A 23,762-nucleotide genomic window follows, 5' to 3' on the forward strand; every position below is an offset into this window, starting at 1 on the left:
AACTTCCAGATGTTCAAACTGGATTTACAAAATGCAGAGGGACCAAAGAGTATTACCAACATCTGTTGGATGATAGAAAAAGCTAGAGTATTCCAGAAAAATGTCATCTTCTCCTTCATTGACTACACTGAAGCCTTTGACTATGTGGTTCACAACAAACTGTGGAAAATTCTTCAAGAGATGGGAATACCAGACCACCTTACCTGCTTCCTGAGAAATCTGCATGCAGGTCAAGAAGCCACAATTAGAACTGGACATGGAAAAACAGACTGGTTCCAAATTGGGAAGGAGTACATCAAGACTGTATATTGTCACCCTACTTATTTAATTTATATGCATAGTACATCATGCAAAATGCTGGGCTGGATGAAGCACAAGCTGGTCTCAGGATTGCCAAAAGAAATATCAATAACCTCAGATATGCAGATGACACCAACCTTATGGCAGAAATCGAAGAACTAAAGATCCTCTTGTTGAAAGTGAAAGAGGAAAATGAAAAAGCTGGCTTAAAATTCAACATTCAAAAAAATGAAGATCATGGCATTCAGTCGCATGATTTCATGGCAAATAGATGGGGAAACAATGGAAACAGTGACAGACTTTATTTTCTTGGGCTCCACAATCATTGCAGATGGTGACTACAGCCATGAAATTAAAAGACACTTGCTCCTTGGAAGAAAAGCTGTGACCAACCTAGGCAGGATATTATTAAGCAGAGACATTACTTTGCCAGCAAATGTCCATCTAGTCAAAGCTATGGTTTTTCCAGTAGTCATGTATAGATGAGAGAGTTCGACCATAAATAAAGTTGAGCACTGAAGAATTGATGTTTTTGAATTGTGGTGTTGGAGAAGACTCTTGAGAGTCCCTTGAACTACAAAGAGATCCAATCAGTCAACCCTTAAGGAAATCAGTCCAAAATATTCATTGGAAGGACTGATGCTGAAGCTAAAGCACCAATACTTTGGCCACCTGATGGGAAGAACTTACTCACTGGAAAATACCCTGATGCTAGTAAAGATTGAAGGCAGGAGGAGAAGGGCATGACAGAGAATGAGATGGTTTGATGGCATCATCAACTCAATGCACATGAGTTTGAGCAAGCTCCTGGAGTTGGTGATGGACAGAAAGCCTGGCATGCTGCAGTCCTTGGGGTCACAAGAGTCAGGCACAACTCAACAACTGAAGAGAACTGAACTGAACTGAGTAATGAGAAATACATTTACTCAAATTTTCATCCTCCTTTCCCAAAACACTGAAGTGATTTTATCCCTGGTATGAATATCAGCTCTGTACACCATTTGTGGCAAACCTACCTACCCTCATTCTGAAAGAGAAAACAGGATATGAAGGCTGGTGTCTGGAAGGGATCATGAAAAATGGGGCCAATGTGAAACTCCTAGCACAAAAGCAGGAGGGAAGCCATAGTGTCGGGTGAGGAGGTGTCGCTTACCATAGACAGTGAGGAGGAAAACCTGGTTAAATTCTATTCCTCCAGTGAAGCTGGCTCGAGCCCGGTACTGCCCACTGTCCTCTGGGGTCAGGTTCTCAATCCTCAGGGACGTCACATTGGGCACATGGACCCTCTGCTGGTACTTGTCCTGGAGGCTGACCCAGGATGGGGTGTCTGCCCCACGGTGGACTCGCATGAAGACTCTGTAGTTAAACTCAGGGCCAAAGCCCCATGAGACCTCCTCTGGGTCAGCTTCTTGCTTCTTGACTATATGAAACAACACAGAACCTCCTTGGATCCCCTGCATGGGAACAAATCCAGAATCCTGAACTTCAGAAACATATTTTCCAGAACTCTGGACCACTGTGCTGCAGGTGCCTAGGACAATGGAGATAGGAAATGTGAGTAGTTTCTCAGTTAAGAATAAAGGAGAAAACAACAGGATTCATCTTTTTCATTAAATCCATCCAATATACTCTCCTGATTCTTGGAATGCAAGGACAATGAATTTAAAATAATTCTGGGATCAAGTCCTGGTTCTGGTGGTGCGTAACCTTCTACAAGTTATGTAAGCTTACTAATCCACATTTTCCTTACTTGGTTGATAATGGTGCGTATAAATTATGTGAGATCATGGATCTGAATCACATTTCCAGGTATATATTAAGTGTAAGATTGTAGGAGGGGCTTCTAAAGTGTCTCCCAAAACCCCCCTTCCTCCTGTTCACACCCTTTTGACACCTCTTCCCCTGGAATATGGGCTGCACCTAGTGACTGGCGTCTATAGAATACAGACACAGATGGATATCACTCTGTGATACTAGGTTATACAAGACTGTAGGGTCCCTCTTCCTTACACACACACACTTTCTCTCCTTCACTTTCTTTCTTTCTCACTCTGAGGAACCCAGCTATCATGTTGTCAGCTGCCCTAAGCAGGGGCCCACACAGCAAGGAACTGAGGGAGCCTCTGGCCAACAGCCAGGAAGGAACTGAGGCTCTCAACCCAACAGCCACAGAAACTGCTTCCCATCAGCAATTGCACAAGTGAGCTTAGATGCAGATCCTTCTCAGATGACTCTAGGGCTGATGCAGCCCCAGCCGAGACTTTGATTTCATTTGGGGAGACCCTGAGCCAGAGGACCAAGCTGAAATACCCCTGGGCCCTCACCCACAGAAACTGACTGGGTCGTATTCAAGGCACTAAGTTTTGGAGTGACATGTTATACAATAGACACCTAATCGCAATAGACACCTAATACAAATATGAAGGCTGGTCTCCTTCCTGCTCTTTACAGGCAGTATAGTAGTCAGGATAAAATAAACTATGCTGTGTAAAAATGGTTATAATACCTCATGGTCTTAGAACAAGGGGTGTTTATATCCCCCACCACAGTTCCCATGAAAGAGTGACAGAGAGAGATCCTATCAGACATGGAAGAGGCTCCACCTACTTGCAGCTGCACATGTGGAGCTCACAGCATCCTCAATGGACTCCCAGCCCCACAGCAGGGAGGGGAGAGAGGGGAGTTACACAGGGGTTTCCCTGCTTCGGTCCAGAAGTAGCGAGCTCTCTGCTCTTGATTTTGGCCAGCACTGGTCACAAGGCCCTGGCTAACTGCCAGCGACTAGAATATGAGAGGGAGCAAGTGATCAGTTAGTGAGCCCTGCTGTCCCTGCTACCAAATCAGCACTTCCCAGCCAGTCCCTGAGAGGTCACAGTGGGCCTTCCTCAGACACTTTCCTGCAGAGCTGTGACCAGTGGGTACATTTCCTTCAGGATGACCTGATCCAGAGCCCATCTTCCCACTTAAAGCTTAAGTTCCAGAGACCTGATGCCCTCTGTCCTTTAGGGGACCAGGGTAGGACAGTATAGGACCAGGGAAAGTGCCACAGAATAACTTTATCCTGAAAGCAAAAACAACCTCTTTCTTCCTTCAGGTCAAGATTCACCTGGGTGGGGCTCCGATTGCCAAGGACCCAGTTTTCTCTTCAAATCATCAAGTTCTCATCTCAAACCTGCCTCCCTCCTGCTGTACTAATATCCATTCCTGGTCTCGCTGGAAGCAGAGAATAGCTCATGCCAGCATTCATATGCACAGGTGTTTCTGATATTTTTGTATTCGCTTAATCATCAGCTCATTTATTAAGGCCTTTTCTCAGGATCAGGCCTTCACCACAGTCCTTTCAGCTCCTTTTGCAGAACCATGATCCTCACACTGAGCTTAACAACCTTTTAGTCCTAGGTCAAAAGCCTTCATGATCTGTATCAGCGGGGACAGTGGTCCACGAGAGTAAACGGTATTCACTCATCCATACATCCTATCTGGCTCCTCACAGCCCCTCTTCTGTCCGTTCATTCCACACCTCACTCCCCTCTGAGACCTTAGTGCAAGACTAGGTCTGCTGCAAGGGACATATTACCCTGTAAAGCAGCAGTCTCCAACCGTTCAGCACTAGGGACCGGTGTCATGGAAGACAATTTTTCCACAGACGGAGGCAGGGGATGGTTTCAGGATGGTTTCAGGATGATTCAAGCACATTATTTTTATTGTGCACTTTATTTCTATTATTATAATAATACATTGTGATATATATGAATAATTGTACAGCTCACCATAATGCAGAATCAGTGGAAGCCCTGAGCTAGTTTTCCTGACCTTGGGCAGCAATTCGAGTGATAGGGTGGCTGCAAATACAGATGAAGCTTCACTCGCTCACCTGCCACTTAGCTCCTGCTGTGTAATCAGGCCCCTAACAGGCCAGGGACCAGTTGTTGTCCGTGGCCTGGGAATTGGCGGCCCCCACTGTAAAGCACACACCCTGGTATGAGAATGGACTCCCCCACGCAGTTCACAGAAGGTCAGCTGAGAAATGCTGGGCAAGACTGAGTTACCAGTCCCTCTAAATAAATCAGGACACAGACACCATGGCCAGCAGGTTCCCATGACACAGTGCCCTATCCTTCTCTCACCAGAAACAGAATTGGCATGAAACCTGAGTTTAGAATATAGCCTCCTGAACTAAGGGAAAACAAATTTCTGTTGATAAGCATCTTGTTTTGGCAGCCCAAACGGAGTAATACACCCTACAGGTTTTAGAGAGAATGTAGTCCTGCTGACACCTTGATTTTGGACTTTTGGGCCCCAGAACTGAAATAATATAATTCTGCTCTTTTATGCCATCCAGATTTGGGGTTCTCATGAAGAGATTAATGCCTATATATGAAGAAGAAGAAGTAGATAGGTGTCTCTCTCTTGTTCTCTCTTACTCTCTCCCTCTCTCTCTCTCTGCATGTCTATTTGTCTGTCCTTCTTATGTAATCTTTGAGCCCCAGAAACTGCAGGAGAAGAAAAAAAAAAAAAAAAACTCTAACATATCTCTCCAGTTAAATAAAATTGAGAGAGAGAAGAAAAAGCTTACATTTTACTGTTGTCACAAAGGTACCTAGTTAAATGGGATGTAATGTCATGCAAAGCTCACTGTTATTTCAAGACATCTGTTTAAAATGCTTTTCAAGTGGCACTGGTGGTAAAGAACTGGCCTGCCAATGCAGGAGACATAAGAGTTCAATCTTATGGGTCAGGTTCAATCTAATAGGTTCAGTCCCAGGGTCAGGAAGATCCCCTGGAGGAGGGCAAAGCAATCCACTCCAATGTTACTGCCTGGAGAATCCCATGGACAGAGAATCCTGAAGGGCTACAGTCCATAGGGTCACAAAGAGTTGGATACAACTGAATGAACTTAGAATTTAGAACTTAGAACTTAGAACATTCAACTTAGAATGAACTTTTACAAATGCTCTCTAACCCACTGAATTTTATATAACTCCAACAAGTTCATATAATGACTAGGATGTGTGTGTGTGTCAGCCACTCAGTTGTGTCCGACTCTGCAACCCCATGGACTATAGCCTACCAGGTTCCTCTGGGGGAATTTTTCAGGCAAACATACTGGTCACCATGCCCTCCTCCAGAGATTCTTCCCAGCCCAGGGATCAAACCTGCACCTCTTACATCTCCTACATTGGCAGGCGGGTTCTTTACCCACTAAGCCACCTGGAAAGCCTCTAAAACCAAAAATTAAAACAATAAAACCTTTCCAAACTTTCTTCAGAATTGATACTACACTTCATTATTTTCTCATCAGTCTTTATTTAATTTCATTACAAACACATACGACTTCTGAGGAAGTCATAAATGAGATACACAGCTTTCTCAGGACAGTCTTTCTTTAAGTTCCCTTTTTGTTTAATTCCATCTTCCCTGCTTCACCCTCCTTTCTTTCTTCTCCAAATTCACCCCCTCCTGGAACCTACATAGCAGTCTACCATTCCTTCCATGGTTTCTTCATTCTTTTACATGTGGCTATACAGACACCCTTAAATTTTGGAGGCCGCCCCTCACTTTACAAAATTAGAATTTTATTGTATTCAACATCCTGCACCAGCCCAAGAAAACTAGACTCCATTTGCTTCCTCCAGTTCAGACCCAGGGTTCTAGGTCTGCCCCTTCTCCATGGGACAGTGACAGAGGCTGGCACATCCCCTCTGCCAGGTCAGGAGGGCCTTGTTCCCACTCCCTTGGTCCCCAGGAGCGGCTTCTGTACCTCTCTCTATTCCTCTCCACATGGAGCGCCAGGCTGTCTTGGCTTAACTGTTATTGAAACAGTAGTGACCTCACCTCCCTAGTAAAGTATCCCTTACGCTAGCCAAGGCTGCCTCCACTCAGGGTTCCAAGCCTCAACACAACTTAAGACATCAGAGAGAGAAGGGGTCCCTGTATCTTGCCCCCTGCCACAAAGAGCCCAGGCTACTCACTGAGGAGGAGGCTGGTGAGTCCCAGGAGCTGGGTGGCCCAGCAGAGGTGGGGGTCTTCTGAGAAGGGCTCCATCCTAGGCTGCCTGCCAGCCTATGTAGCTGCAGAGGAAACATTTAGGAGGAACAGAAAGAGAGCGGGAAAGGCTTCACTCCGAAGAGTTCTTGGGTTCTTCCCCACCCCAAGGGTGGGGCTAACAAGTTAGTTCTGGATGTCAGCTCACAGGGCTAGAATAAGCCATTCAGATGTTTTATATTATCCCCAGAACCTACAATAGGACCTCAATAAACAATTGCAGAAAAAATATATAAACAACTCCATTTTATGATATACCTGTACTGTATTGGCAAGGCGCCCCACTCCTGTGGTCATACTAGTTTGGTGATCGCACACTCCTTACCCCTACCCACATTATAATCCCTTTACTAGTTTCCCCTGGTTAACAGCTCAGTCCAGATATCCTTGGTCACTAATATCAACCTATGGTCCAGCACAGAAATTACACTATTACACTACAGCACCACACTATTACAGCCAGGGTGGGTAAGACATCTTCTTTATACCATTTAGTGAGATAAATTTCCTTTTTAATTTTCTGTGAACTTCAATTATCTGTTGCCTAAGTAAGAAGCCATTACCAAAAGAAAATAAAGATCATTGTGAAAAAGTGTCGCATTCCCACATGCCCAGTACAAATATTGGCATTTATCTATTGCTTGCACCCTTCTGGTTTTCTTAGTTGTCACTAGTACCAGTTATCCTCCCTACACACAGAAAAAAGCCGGACCCCATGGTCTCTGATAGGCTCTTGTCTACATCACACCCACCACTTCCCTTTCATCCTTTGCCAGCCCTGCTCCTGTTATCACGGAGGGGCAGGAGTAGATATCTATACTCCTTCTGGCCACTGCCTCAGACTCACTGCCACCTACTGAGGCTCACGCTCTGGTGTCTTCTCCCCAGACTGAATACCTCACACCTGAGAACTGTCACGCCACACACACCACAGGAGCAGCCCCCATCTACCTAACTCCTGGTCCATGCCTCCTTCTCCTGTCCACTGAGGCTTTCTCCTCCTCTGCCCAGGCCCCAGTGCTGCATCCACAAGACTGGCCCCACAGTCATGCACTCAAAGTACTCACGGCACAGTGCACTAAACCCATTTTCTAGATGCGAAAACTGAGATCAAGAGTGGCTGCATGGCCTGCAGAAAGTCACACAGTGAATCACGGGTAAGGTCTGGATTCTTGACAACAAACTCTAGAAAAAAATTGCCCCACATCAGTCACTGTCCGGTCCCTTTCTGTGGCCTCTTTTGTGCTTGCTCCCTTAAACTGCTCTGCAACATCTCAGGCGAGAGAATACCCAGCACTGGCTCATTCCCTCCGACCCAATCTACTAATGAGGAAATTACTCAGAAGGCGGTCCGTGAGTCCTGTGGTCAGAAATTTCTGAATGCAGTTAAAATCCAGTCAGTTCATCTACTAGTCCTTCTCAGGGTGGAGAGGAATGAGTCTGGTATGGCCTTCTCCCCCAAGTCCCTACCCCTGGAGTGAGCAATCTTTGTGTGAGAAATGTCTGGTTTTGAAAATCTTTTGCTTAAGTGAGTTGAGGAGCAGGAGCCTAGAGAGAGAAAACCAGCAATGTGGTACAGGCCATGGACACTGGGGAAGAGCCAGACAGTAGACTTTATATGCTGGAAAAACACCTAGAACTTTTAAAAAGTCGAGGTATCCTACCTCACATTCAACATACTAACCATCCTGTACTAGGCATAACACATAAGCAAGCACACATACCAACTGCAGAAACTTTGTGAAGAGTTTACTAAACACAAACACTTGGTGCCAGGAATCTTTGGGGAATTAAAGGAAATAAGACCTGGATCTACATAATGTGTGTGTGTTTCAAGAAGGTCAGATAGGAGGTAAGTGTACAGTCAAGTGATATGAAGAGTACAAGAAGCAGAGATCTGAGAGACATTAAGCCTCTGAGAATGCACAGAAATTGTCAGGAAATCTGGATGTCCAAGGGACTTGATGGAGGGGGTCATATCTATTTTATTTTAATTCCAAAAAGCAAATTATCCCAATGGAGAGCTGAGTTATGTGAAGAATACACTTACTGAATATCTATTCTATGTGTTCTTTCAATTAATCTAAAATATATGCTTAATTAAATCCTCATAACATGGTATTATCTAAGCATTACATGCATCTATTGAAGGATCAACCCGAAATTACAAAGAGATTAAATAACTTGCTCAAGGTTGTGTTTTAAGTAATTGACAAGATGCTCACAAACTTCAACATCAGCCCAGCCATGGACTTCCTCAGGAGAATGTAGTTTCTGAGGAACTGAAGTCATGACTGAGGAGATACAGGTTCGCTGCTTCCTTATGTGGGAGGAACGTGCAGCTCTAGGAGAAACATTAGGTAGCCTAGGTAAAGGAAAATTTGGGGGAAAGCATCTGATTAGTCTTTTCCACAGTCACCATTCCTGGGTGAAAAACAAGAGGCACCAAGCCAGCCATGCATGGTTTACCACAGAGCAGCTGCGAAGCCCCAGAGCTGGGCTGGAGGGAGAAGCAGACAGCAGCAGGTACAGACTACCATCAGTAATCCTTCTCTTCTCTTCCTTTATAACACAATTAATAATTTTCCAGTTAAAATTTATATTTAATATTTTAATGAAAAATAAACAGCGCTATTTTTTTATTTTTTAATATAAATTCATTTATTTTCATTGGAGATTAATTACTTTACAATATTTTTTAAAGTATTAAGAAGACGATGGGTGGTTTCAATGAGTCATTGAGGGAAAAGTAGGTAAATACTGAGCAACAATAGCCATAATTAGAAAACAATGAATAATTCAACATGCATGTTAAAATGTGAAAGGTATAAAATCTCAGAGTAAGAAAATTCTCTCCTTTATAAAAGAAATGAGAAAAATGGCTTCCCTTGTAGATCACTTTTTCAGAACTCTGGAAAATAACTATGACACACGATAATATGATGGGGCAGTTATTCAAGAAAAACAACAGAATCCCAATAAGAACAGGAAGTTTTGTGGTGTTTTAACTTTCCTATGTAGCACAATTCACCCGAAAAAGAATAGCCTGTATTCTTGGTGAACACCAGAGACCTTGCAGCCACCAGAGAGAGCCAATTCACAGCTTTATTCTCAATAAATTTGTCATGATTTGACATACCTGCTGGTACTCCTGAAGATCCCACCTCAAAAACATCTGTATTTGCCCTAGCAACGGGTATTCCTTTGAGCTGCCCAAAGTCTTGAATAACAGTTAATGTAAACTATAGACTAATTAAAGCTTTATAAGGGAAAACTGGGGAGGGGGGTAGGGTTTGAACAGAGCCAGAGATCAAAGTGCCAACATTTGTTGGATCATGGAGAAAGCAAAGGAATTAAGGAAAAAACATCTGCCTTTGCTTCATTGACTACTAAAGCCTTTGACTGTTTGGATCACAACAAACTCTGGAAAAATCTTAAAGTAATGGGAGTACCAGACCACCTTATTATCTCCTGAGAAACCCGTGTGTGAGTCAAGAAGCAAAAATTAGAACCAGACATGGAACAACTGACTGGTTCAAAACTGGGAAAGGAGTACAACAAAATTGTATATTGCCACCCTGCTCCTTTAACTTCTTAGCAGAGTATACTGTGTGAAATTCCAGGCTGGATTAATCACAAGCTGGTATCAAGATTGCCAGGAGAAATATCAACAACTTCAGATATGCAGATAATACCACTCTAATGGCAGAAGTTGAAGAGGAGCTAAAGAGCCTCTTGATGAAGATGAGAGAGGAGAGTGAAAAAGCTGGCTTAAAACTCAACATTCAAAAAGCTAAGATCATTGAATCTGATCCCATCTTTTCATGATAAATAGATGAGAAAAAAAGTGGAAACAATGGCAGGTTTTATTTGCTTGGGCTCCAAAATCACTGAGATGGTGACTGCAGCCATGAAATTAAAAAACGCTTGCTCCTTGGAAAAAAAAAACTATAGTAAAAATAGACACCATATTAAAAGGCAGAGACATCATTTTGCCTAAAAGGTCAAAGTCAAAGCTATGGTTTTTCCAGTAGTCATGTACAGATGTGAGAGTTGGACCAGAAAGAAGACTAAGTGCCAAAGAATTGATGCTTTTGAACTGCGGTGCTGGAGAAGACTCTTGAAAGTAAATTGGACTCCAAAAAGATCAAACCAGTCAGTCGTAAAGGAAATCAATCCTAAAGAAAGAAGAGAAAAAGAAAGGAGAGGAGGCAGGACAGGATTTTCACCCCTGGGGAGCTGGAGTGTAGGCAAGGTTCCTGCACCCAGGGAAGCCCACTCACTGATGGGGAAATCAGTTGAGATGAAAGGAGAGCATCTGAAGCTATTGAAGGAGGATGAAACAGCTGATCTGTGGCAGACAGAAGAGTGAGACCTACAGATGGTCTGTGCCATAGCCCTGTACACCCAAGATTTGGGAGTGTGTTTGCCAGTTCACAGTGGGGCCTGAAAGCTGGAACATGGGTATTGGATACCAAACTCAGGAGTAAGATGCTACTGACTGTGAGGAGACAGCCTGAGGGGATGGAAGGGAGGAAATTTACAACCAGGAATGCTTGTCGAAGAAACCCAGAACTGCCACAGAAGCAAGGCACCACTGTTGAGTGACATCACATGCAGGGGACGGAGCCACCATTGCAGCCCCTCTCCCTACATGATAGCGCCTGACCCGCCTGGTACTAGTAAAAGCTCCCACCATGTCTAGCCTTCTAGTTCTGGCTGCCAGGATCTAGGAAAGTCTTCCACTAGGGCCAGATCTCTTGCACCCATGGCCACTGGCTTTCCTGCTCACGTATTGCCACCGAGGCCCCCGTTACTCAGGCAGTCATGCCACCTCTGCATCCTGTCCTCACCAAAGCAGACTGCTCCAGGGCGGTCTTGGGAGCAGACTCCTGTGACTGGGCCCCATACACAGCAGGGAGTTAAAACCAGAGCTGAGCCCCAGGGGTGGAGTGACTGAAGAAGAGGAACAAAAATATTTCTGTACAGTTGCAAAAGCCACAGCTTAAATTCCTGAGATCACCTTAGTAAACCTTACATCCTTGGAACATCTGAATAGACAATTAGTGCTCCCACAAAGAAAACCAATCTAGCTCTAGCAGCTGTGGATTTGGGGAACTAGTACATGTGGAGTAGGGCCAGGTCCAAGCTCCCCTCTCAGTGCACATAGAGAGTCAAGACACCTATCTAGAGGTTTTGAATGGCTGCCTAGGAAGACAAAGGTTGACTGTGACTCACGGTGAGAACAGAATACTGACAGCTAAGACACTAGGAAAACATTATTACTTTTTCATGTTTTGTTTTCCTCTGTTGTTGTTGTTCATAATTATTTGTTTTTAGTTTTAGGTTTTTTTAATTTTTTAATATATTTTTAATGTTTTATATTTCTATTTCAACATTACTTTTTAGTTGTTCTGTGTTTTCCCTTGTGTTTTTCTCTCTTTTGTTCTGTCTACCCATGGGATTTCCCAGGCAAGAATACTGGAATGAGTTGCCATTTCCCTCTCCTGGGGATCTTCCTGACCCAGGAGTCATCTGCATTGCAGGTAGATTCTTTACTGTTGTGCCACCAAGGAAGCCCCTATCTCATTTTGTTTTTCTAAATTACTTTTGTGTTTGTTTTGTTTTCTTTGCTTTTTCCTTCAGTTTGCATTCTGTTTGCATTTTGTTTTTTATCTTGATTTTGTTAAATTTGTTTTTAATTGTTTGATTTCATTTTGGGATTTTCATTTTTGTTTCTTATTTTGAATGTGCATCTGTTTCTTTGGGGCTTTTTTGATTTTGTTTTTACCGTTTGTCTGGGGTATTGTTTGTCTGTTTGTTTTTAATCATTGCTGTTTGCTTGTTTTTGTTTTTGTCTTTGCTATTTCCCTCAGGTTTTGTTTGTTTGTTTTCATCCCATCCTTTTTTAATTTTATTTTTTCCCTCTTTTGCCAAGCTGTGCAGGTTGCAGATTCTTGGTTCCAAGGCCAGGGGTCAGGCCTAAACCTCTGGGGTGGAAACACTGAGTCCAAAACACTGAAACACTAGAGAATTCCAAGCCACAAAGAATATTCATCTATGAGAGCTCTCCCAGAGGTCTCCATCTCAATTCCAAGACCTGGATCCACTCAACTACCTGCAGGCACAGTGCTAAATGTCCCATGTTATCAACAAGCAAGACAGGAACACAAATCAGCAGACGGGCTGCTTAAAGTTGTACTAAGTCCACTGCTGCTGCTGCTCAGTCATGTCCGACTCTGTGACCCCATAGATGGCAGCCCACCAGGCTCCCCTGTCCCTGGGATTCTCCAGGCAAGAACACTGAAGTGGGTTGCCATTTCCTTCTCCAATGCATGAATGTGAAAAGTGAAAGTGAAGTCGCTCAGTCGTGTCTGACTCTTCACAACCCCATGGACTGCAGGCTACCAGGCTCCTCCATCCATGGGATTTCCCAGGCAAGAGTACTGGAGTGGGGTGCCATTGCCTTCTCCACAGACCCTCAAAACACACCCCTTGATGTGGCCCTACCCATGATAGAGGAAAGATCCTATTTCAACCAACAGAACACAAGCTCCTATCCTTCTCACCAGGACCCACACAAGCCACTGAACAAGCCTCACTGACTGGAGACAGATACAAGAAGCAAAAAGAATTACTATCCTGTAGCCATGGACTGCAAGGAGATCCAACCAGTCCATTCTGAAGGAGATCAGCCCTGGAATTTCTTTGGAGGGAATGATGCTGAAGCTGAAACTCCAGTACTTTGGCCACCTCATGTGAAGAGTTGACTCATTGGTAAAGACTCTGATACTGGGAAGGATTGGGGGCAGGGGGAGAAGGGGGTGACAGAGGATGAGATGGCTGGATGGCATCACTGACTCAATGGACGTGAGTCTGAGTGAACTCCAGGAGTTGGTGATGGACAGGGAGGCCTGGCGTGCTGTGATTCATGGGGTCACAAAGAGTCAGACGCGACTGAGTGACTGAACTAAACTGAACTGAGCCTGTGGAAAACAGAACTCAAATACAATAAGTTAGACAAAATGAGAGGACAGATAAATATGTTGCAGATGAAGGAACAAGGTAAAAACCCACAAGACCAAATAAATGAAGAGGAACTAGGCAACTCACCTGAAAAGGAATTCAAAGTACTGATAGTAAAGATGATCCAAAATCTTGGAAATAGAATGGAGAAAATATAAAAACATTTAACAAGGATCTAAGTTATGACCAACCTAGATATCATATTCAAAAGCAGAGACATTACTTTGCCAACTAAGGTCCGTCTAGTCAAGGCTATGGTTTTTCCTGTGGTCATGTATGGATGTGAGAGTTGGACTGTGAAGAAAGCTGAGCGCTGAAGGATTTATGCTTTTGAACTGTGATGCTGGAGAAGACTCTTGAGAGTCCCTTTGACTGCAAGGAGATCCAACCAGTCCATTCTAAAGGAGATCAGCCCTGCGATTTCTTTGGAAGGAATGATGCTAAAGCTGAAGCTCCTGTACTTTGGCCACCTCATGTGAAGATTTGACTCATTGGAAAAGACTCTGATGCTGGACGGGATTGGGGGCAGGAGGAGAAGGGGATGACAGAGGATGAGATGGCTGGATGGCATCACTGACTCGATGGATGTGAGTCTGAGTGAACTCCGGGAGTTGGTGATGGACAGGGAGGCCTGGCGTGCTGTGATTCATGGGGTTGCAAAGAGTCGGACACAACTGAGTGACTAAACTGAACTGAGACAAACTAAAGAACGAACAATCAGAAATGAAGAACACAGTAACTGAAATTGAAAATACACTAGAAGTAATCAATAGCAGAATAACTGAGGCAGAAGAATGAATGAGACTAATAAAATGGTGGATACATAGAATGGTGAAAATAACTACCTCAGAGCAGAATAAGGAGAAAATAATGAAAATAATCGAAGTCAGCCTCAGAGACCTCTGGGATAACATTACATACACCAACATTCAAATTATAGAGGTCCTGGAAGACAAAGTGAAAGTGTCTGAGAAAATATTTCAAGAGACTATAGTAGAAAACTTCCCCAATGTGAGAAAGAGAATAGTCAATCAAGTCCAGGAAGTGCAGAGAGTTCCGTATGAGGTAAACCCAAGGAGAAACATGCTGAGGCACATATTAATCAAACTATCAAAAATTAAATACAAAGAAAAATTGTTAAAAGCAGCAAGGGAAAATCAACAAATAACATACAGGTGAATCCCCATAAGGTTGCTGCTGCTGCTGCTAAGTCACTTCAGTCGTATCCGACTCCATAGGTTATCAACTAATATTTCAGCAGAAACTCTACAGGCCAAAAATAAGTGGCAGAATATATTTAAAGTGATAAAGGGGAAAACCTACAACCAAGATTACTCCATCCAACTGAGTTCTCATCCAAATTTGACAGAAAAATCAAAAGCTTTACAGACAAGCAAAAGCTAAGAGGATTCAGCACCACCAGACCAACTTTACAACAAATGCTAAAAGAACTTCTCTAGGTAGGAAACACAAGAGAAAAACAACAACAACCAAAAAAAAAAAAGCAAATAAGAAAATGGTGATAGGAACATACATATTGATAATTACCGTACATGTAAATGGATTCAATGATCCATCAAAAGAAATGGACTGGCTTTCCATTTCTTTTGATTGGAGCATTTAATCCATTTACATGTAAGACCTATGTAAAAGTTGTCTACAACAGACCCACTTCAGACCTGGAGACACATAGAGACTGACAGAGAAGGGATGGAGAAAGATATCTCATGCAAAGGGAAATCAAAAAAAAAAAAAGCCAGAGTAGAAAAACTCATATCAGACAAAATAGACTTTAAAAGAGACTAGGAAGAACACTACATAATGATGAAAGGATCAATCCAAGGAGAAGATATAACAATTGTAAATATTTATGCACCTAACATAGGAACACCTCAATATATAAGGCAAATGCTAATATCTACAAAAGGGGAAGCTGATGGTAACATAATGATAATGAGGGACCTTAACACTCCACTTACTCAATGGATAGGTTATCCAGACTGAAAATTAATAAGCAAGCATGAACCTTATATGACACATTAGAACAGATAAACTTAGTTGCTATTTATAAGACATTCCATTCAAAGGCAGCAGAAAACACTTTCTTCTCAAGTGCACACAGAACATTCTCCAAGATAGATCACAATTTGAGTCGCAAATCAAGGCTTGGTAACGTGAAGAACACTGAAACCATATCAAGCATCTTTTCTGACTACAACACTATGAGATTAGAAATTAATTACAGGGGGAAAAAACTGTAAAAAACACAAACACATGGAGACCAAATAACGTGCTGTTAATAAACCAAGAGATTGCTGAATAAATCAAAGAGGAAATAAAAGAATACATAGAAACAAGTGACAATGAAAACACAATGACCCAAGACCTATGGGATTCAGCAAAAGCAGTTTTAAAAGAGAAGTTTATAGCAATACAATTCCAACTCAAGAAACAATAATAATCCCAAATAAACAATCTAACCTTATATCTAAAGCATCTAGAGATAGAAGGGCAAACAAAGCTCAAAGTTAGTAGAAGGAAAGAAATCACAAAGATTAAAGCAGAAATAAATGAAAGAGAAATGAAAAAAAAATAGCAAAGACCAATAAAACTAAAAGTTGATCATTTGAGAAGATAAATAAAATTGAAAAATCTTTACCCAGACTCATTGAGAAAAAAAAGAGAGAAGCTGCAAACAAGTAAAATTAAAAATGAAAAAGAAGTTACAACTGACACTGCAGAAATACAAAGGATCTTAAGAGACAAATACAAGCTGTACTATTACTACTGTATGACAGTACAATTGACAACTTGAAAGAAATAAACATATTCTTAGAAAGGCACTGAACCAGAAAGAAATATAAAATATGAACAGACAAATCACAAATAATTAAATTGAAACTATTTCTAAAAATCATCCAATAAACAAAAGTTCAGGACCAGATAGTCACAGGTGAATTCTATCAAACATTTAGCGAAGAACTTACACCTATCCTTCACAAACACTTCCAAAAATTGCAAAGAAAGGAACACTCCCAACCTCATTCAATAAGACCACCATCACCCTTATAACAAAACCAAAAATATCACAAACAAAAAAATTACAGGTCAATATCACTGATGAGCTTAGACACACACAAAAAAAAAACCCTCAATACAATACTAGAAAATGAATCCATTAACACATTAAAAGGATCATACACCGTGATCAAGTGGGATTTGGTGCAGGGATGAAGGATTCTTTGATATATGCAAAGCAATCAGTGTGATACCCCATATTAACAAATTAAAGACTGGAAACCATATGATCATCTCAATAGATGCAGCAAAAGCTTTCAACAAAATTAAACACTCATTTATGACAACTATCCAGAAAGTGGGCACAGAAGGAACCTACCTCAACTTAATAAAGGTCATATTTAATACATAACAAACCCACAATAAACATTATTCTCAAGGGTGAAAAACTGAAAGCCTTTATTCTAAGATCAGGAACAAGATAAGGGTGCCCCACTCTCACTGCTATTATTCAACATAGTTTTGCAAGTCCAGGCCACAATAATCAGAGAAGAAAAAGAAGTAAAATAAATCCAAATTGGCAAAAAAAAAAAAAAAAGTAAATCTGTCACTGTTTGCAATGACATAATATTATGCACAGAAAACCCTAAAGATGCCAGCAGGGAACTACTAGAGCTAATCCATGAATTTAGTAATGTCACAGGATGCAAAATTAGTATACAGAAATCTCTTGCATTCTGATACACTAATAATGACAGATCAGAAAGAGAAATTAAGGAAACAATCCTGTTTACCACTGCAACATAACCAAAAAATAAATATATAGAAATAAATCTACCTAAGGAGGTAAAAGACCTGCATGCAGAAAACTATAAGATAGTGATGAAAGAATCAAAGATGTTATAAACAGATGGAGAGATATACCAAGTTCTTGGATTGAAGAATCAATACTGTGAAAAAGACTATACCACTCAAAGCAATCTACAGATTCAATGCAAAGCCTATCAAATTAACAATGGCATTTTTCACAGAACTAGAATAAAAATTTTTACAATTTCTGTGGGAACACAAAAGACATCAAAGAGCAAGCAATATTGAAGAAGGTGGGGAAAAGAAGTTGGAAGAATCAGGTTCCCTGGCTTCAGACTATACTATAGGGCTACAGTAATCAAGACAATATGGTACTGGCACAGAAAGAGAAATATAGATCAATGGAACAGTACAGAAAACTTCAGAGATAAAACTACCCACCTATTGTCACCTAATCTATGACAGAATATACAATGGAGCAAAGACAGCCTCTTGAGTAAGTGGTGCTGAGAAATCTGGACAGTTACACATAAAAGAGTGAAATTTGAACACTCCCTAACACCATGTGTGCATGCTAAGTCACTTCAGTCATGCCAACTCTTTGCAGCCCTATGGGCTGTAGCATGCCCGGCTCCTCTGCCCATGGAGGTCTCTAGGAAAGGATACTAGAATGAGTGAGATCCAGGGGATCTTCCCCACCCAGGAATCAAACCCACATCTCTTATGTTCCCTGCATTGGCAGACAGGTTCTTTACCACCAGCACCACGTGAGAAGCCCTGCTAGCACCATACACAAAAATAAACTCAAAATGGATTAAAGACCTAAATATAAGGCCAGACACTATAATAACTCTTAGAGGAAAACATAGGCAGAATACTCTTTGACACAAATTGCAGCAAGATCTTTTTTGACCCACCTCCTAGCATAATAAACAAATGGGACCTAAATAAACTTAAAAGCTTTGGCACAGAAAAGGTAACCATAAATAAGATGAAAAGACAACCCTCAGCATGGGAGAAAATATTTGCAAATGAAGCAACTGACAACAGATTAATCTCCAAAATATACAAACAGCTCACAAACAATCCAATCAGAAAATGAGCAGAAGACCTAAACAGACGTTTCTATACAGATGGCCAACAAACACATAAAAGATGATCAACATCACTAATTATTAGAGAAATGCCAATCAAAACTACATGAGAGATGACATCATACCAGTCAGAAAAGAAAAGGAAACCTTCCTAAATATTAAAACTGAGTGTGAATTGTCACTGATTCTGAGCTCAAGTCCCCAACTGATTAAATTCCTTCTTCGGTTATAAGACATGTTTGATTAAATCTCCACACCAAGTTTCCAGGTCACTTGAGTGAAGAGGCTATGCCAACATCTAAGAGAACACAGTGGCACCATTTTCTTCCCTGACAGACACCATATTCAACGATGAGCATGAGTCTTCTTCCACTGCGCTTGCCAGCATGTATCAGGAGACTGATGACAGCTGATCCTCCCACCTTGCCCCCAGCACCATTAGGAGGTTCCCCGCAGTTTGTCATTGTGTATATACTGGACTTTCACTCTATCAATCAGAAAAGTTGTGGTTACTTTAAAAAGGGGTTGGGGTGGAGAAATGAAAAACCAGGAGCCTAAAGGCCCAAAGTTCAATAGCTGCTCTAGTTGGAGTTTGGAAACAGAGAATAGGTTGAATTTAGGTAATCCCAACCTATGAGAGTAAAATGGCATCCACAGTAGGCTTTTAACCAGCCAGCTTCTTTGAGACCATCCAAGGGTTTTGAAAAGGAGTACGTCAAGGCTGTATATTGTCAGCCTGCTTATTTAACTTATATGCAGAGTATATCATGAGAAACGCTGGGCTGGAAGAAGCACAAGCTGGAATCAAGATTTCTGGGAGAATTATCAATAACCTCAGATATGCAGATGACACCACCCTTATGGCAGAAAGTGAAGAGGAACTAAAAAGCCTCTTGATGAAAGTGAAAGAGGAGAGTGGAAAAAGTTTGCTTAAAGCTCAACATCCAGAAAACCAAGATCATGATATATGATCCCATCACTTCATGGGAAATAGATGGGCAAACAGTGGAAACAGTGGCAGACTTTATTTTGGGTACCTCCAAAATCACTGCAGATGGTGATTGCAGCCATGAAATTAAAAGAGGCTTACTCCTTGGAAGGAAAGTTATGGCCAACCTAGATAACATATTAAAAAGCAGAGATATTACTTTGCCATCAAAGGTCCACCTAGTCAAGGCTATTGTTTTCCAGTGGTCATGTATGGATGTGAGAGTTGGACCGTGAAGAAAGCTGAGTGCTGAAGAATTGATGCTTTTGAACTGTGGTGTTGGAGAAGACTCTTGAGAGTCCCTTTGACTGCAAGGAGATCCAACCAGTCCATCCTCAAGGAGACCAGTCCTGGGTGTTCTTTGGAAGGGATGATGCTGAGGCTGAAACTCCAATACTTTGGCCACCTCATGTGAAGAGCTGACTCATTGGAAAAGACCCTGATGCTGGGAGGGATTGGGGGCAGGAGGAGAAGGGGACGACACAGGATGAGATGGCTGGATGGCATCACCAACTCGATGCACATGAGTTTGGGTGAACTCTGGGAGCTGGTGATGGACAGGGAGGCCTGGCATACTGCGATTCATGAGGTCACAAAGAGTCGGACATGACTGAATGACTGAACGGAACTGAACTGAAGGGTTTTGAAGTCTACAAAATATGCACCATACTTCAAAAAGCAATAAGACAAATAGTACAATCATTATTCTGAAAGTTGCCAAAGTGGTGTAGACATACGTGGTGTAATTTAGTTACAATGTGTGGTGATGTTTCTATTATATAATCATATTAACTGCTTTTTTCCTACATAATTATCTATTCAGCCAAGTTGTAGTTAAACATGAAACCATCCTTGTACCACTGCTGATAGCTGGTAATAGCTCTTTGATAGCAGCTTTTATTCCACTGTAGGAATTATCCTTGAACTGGAAAACAGTCCATAATCCAAGTCCAGTCATTAAACACTACCAAATTTATGAAGAGTCTTTTCCAACTTCTGTGTCACTTTTGGGAAAAATTTTATTTGTTGTTGTAAGGAATGCTGCCTCTGTGATTTAAATTCTCTTACTCCAATCTGACGAAAGTGATGAATTTCAGCCAAAGTGGTGAAAAGAAACAATGTAACAGCAATCCTCAAGGCCATCAGCACCTCCATCTTTCCTTCTTCTGCGTGTCACCAAATCTACTTTGGTAAGAGCTCCTTTCTGAACTTGGATAATGTCGGGAAAGTTAGCCAGGTGCCTCTGATACAGTGCTAACAGGTCTGTGATGGGGTCCACATCCTTCCTGGGCTGCTCATCAAGAGCTCACGAATGGCTTCCTAGGCATCTCCAGTGAAGGCAATGGTGGCCCCGGGCTGCCATCACCTGCCAGGCCAGGCTCAGGGGCATGGATCACATTCACACACAAGGCCAAGAAGAGGCCTGGGTCCCCATGTCTGTTGTTCCCTCAAGCCAGCCCTCAATCTCCTGCTAGTTGCACAAGCTCAGCACCTGGTGCTTCCACAACATGATTGCACCCAGTTTCTTCCACCTGAAGTTGTTCAGCTCCTGGGTGTGCAGCTGCATGGTCCTGGTGCCTCCATGTGCTGCCCCCAACTCCTGGTGCCCAGAGCCCAGTGACTGCCTGAGGGGCCCACTGTGGTGCCCGCTCTAGGTTGCAGGGAGAGGAGAGCCCCAGAGCAACACACTACTCGGCCCCTGCCCACCAGAGGCACTCTCTGAACAGCTCTGCTTGCATTTTTTGGTTTTTAGTGAGGGTAGTTTTAGAATATGGATCAGCACTATTTCAAGGGCCAAAATATAGTGATCCCCAGGTAAAGTAATTAGTGGTAGATATGTTTTACACATAGGGGTGGAGATGTTGAACAATTGCCTAGATTCCAATAAACAAGTCATCCTAGATCTGCCAATCCTACAGAAATGTGGAGTGGACTTGACTTCCCTCCTCCATATATTCCCTAGGCAGAGGCTCAGGAAAAAGAAAGGGTAAACAGTGTGACATAATAATACATTATTAGAATGGGACGAGGCCAGCTGGCAGTACCAGGCTTGATGAGAGTCAAACGCAGATCTAAGTATGTGAATGGTTTCATCCCATAGAAGGAGCTATTTCTGGGAAGAACATATTCTTTTTTTCTCTCTTTTTAACTTGCTTATTTTTAATTGAAAGATAATTGCTTTACAATATTGTGTTGGTTTCTGCCACACATCAGCATGAATCAGCCATAGGCATACATACATCAACTCCCTCTTGAACTTCCCTCCCACCACCCACCAGCTAGGTTGTTACAGAGCTGGAATTTGAGTTTGCAGCAAATTCCCATTGGCTATCTATTTTAAATATGGTAGTGTATATATTTCCCTGCTAATATTGATTTGTCCCATGCTCTTCTTCCTCCCCCCCCATCCCCCACCCTGGTCTGTTCTTTACATCTCCCTCTCCATTCAGTTCAGTTCAATCACTCAGTCTTGTCGGACCCTTTGCAACCCCATGGACTGCAGCACTCCAGGCCTCTCTATCCATGACCAACTCCCAGAGTTTACTCAAACTCATGTCCATTGAGTCAGTGATGCCATCCAACCATCTCATCCTCTGTGGTCCCCTTCTCCTCATGCCTTCAATCCTTCCCAGCATCAGGGTCTTTTCCAATGAGTCAACTCTTCCCATCAGGTGGCCAAAGTATTGGAGTTTCAGCCTCAACATCATCCCTTCCAATGAACCCTCAGAACTGATCTCCTTTAGGATGGACTGGTTGGATCTCCTTGCAGTTCAAGGGACTCTCAAGAGTCTTCTCCAACACCACAGTTCAAAAGCATCAATTCTTCAGCACTCAGCTTTCTTTGCAGTCCAACTCTCACATCCATATATGACTACTGGAAAAATCATAGCCTTGACTGGATGGACCTTTGTTGGCAAAGTAATGTCTCTGCTTCTTAATGAGCTGTCTAGGTTCGTCATAACTTTTTTTCCAAGGAGCAAGCATCTTTTTACTTCATGGCTGCAGTCACCATCTGCAGTGATTTTGGAGCCCAAAAAAATAAAGTCTGACACTGTTTCCACTGTTTCCCCTTCTATTTACCATGAAGTGATGGGACCAGATGCCATGGTCTTAGTTTTCTGAATGTTGAGCTTTAAGCAAACTTTTTCATTCTCCTCTTTCATTTTCATCAAGAGGCTCTTTAGTTTCTCTTCACTTTCTGCCAAAAGGGTGGTGTCATCTGCATATCTGAGTTTATTGAGATTTCTCCCAGTGATCTTGATTCCAGCTTGTGCTTCTTACAGCCCAGCATTTCTCATGATATACTCTGCATAGAAGTTGAATAAGCAGGGTGACAATATACAGCCTTGATGTACACCTTTTCCTATTTGGAAACAGTCTGCTGTTTCATGTCCAGTTCTAACTGTTGCTTCCTGACCTGCATATAGGTCTCTCAAGAGGCAGGTCAGGTGGTCTGGTATTCCCATCTCTTTCAGAATTTTCCACAGTTCTTGTGATCCACACAGTCAAAGGCTTTGGCATAGTCAATAAAGCAGAAATAGATGTTTTCCTTGAACTCTCTTGCTTTTTCGATGATTCAGCTGATGTTGGCAATTTGACCTCTGGTTCCTCTGCCTTTTCTAAAACCAGCTGGAACATCTGGAAGTTTTCACATATTGCTGAAGCCTGACTTGGAGAATTTTGAGCCTTACTTTACTAGCATGTGAGATGAGTGCAATTGTGCGGTAGTTTGAGCATTCTTTGACATTGCCTTTCTTAGGGGTTGAAATGAAAACTGACATTTTCCAGTCCTGTGGCCACTGCTGAGTTTTCCAAATTTGTTGGCATATTGAGTGCAGCACTTTCATAGCATCATCTTTCAGGATTTGAAATAGCTCAACTGGAACTCCATCACCTCCACTAGCTTTGTTCGTAGTGATGCTTCCTAAGGCCCACTTGACTTCACATTCCAGGATGCCTGGCTGTAGATAATTGATCACACTATCGTGATTATCTACACCATGAAAATCTTTTTTGTACAGTTCTTCTGTGTATTCTTGCCACCTCTTCTTAATATCTTCTGCTTCTGTTAGGTCCATACCATTTCTGTCCTTTATCAAGCCCATCTTTGCATGAAATGTTCCCTTGGTATCTCTAATTTTCTTGAACAGATCTCTAGTCTTTCCCATTCTGTTCTTTTCCTCTAATTCTTTGCATTGATCGCTGAGGAAGGCTTTTCTATCTCTTCTTGCTATTCTTTGGAACTCTGCATTCAGATGCTTAAATCTTTCCTTTTCTCCTTTGTTTTTCGCCTCTCTTCTTTTCACAGCTATTTGTAAGGCCTCCCCAAGCAGCCATTTTGCTTTTTTGCATTTCTTTTCCATGGGGATGGTCTTGATCCCTGTCTCCAGTACAATGTCATGAACATCCATCCACAGTTCATCAGGTACTCTATCAGCCATAGGTATTTATATATATCCCCTCCCTTTTGAACCTCCCTC

Source organism: Capricornis sumatraensis, chromosome 2 (assembly GCF_032405125.1).
Source record: "Capricornis sumatraensis isolate serow.1 chromosome 2, serow.2, whole genome shotgun sequence".
Lineage (NCBI taxonomy): Eukaryota > Metazoa > Chordata > Mammalia > Artiodactyla > Bovidae > Capricornis > Capricornis sumatraensis.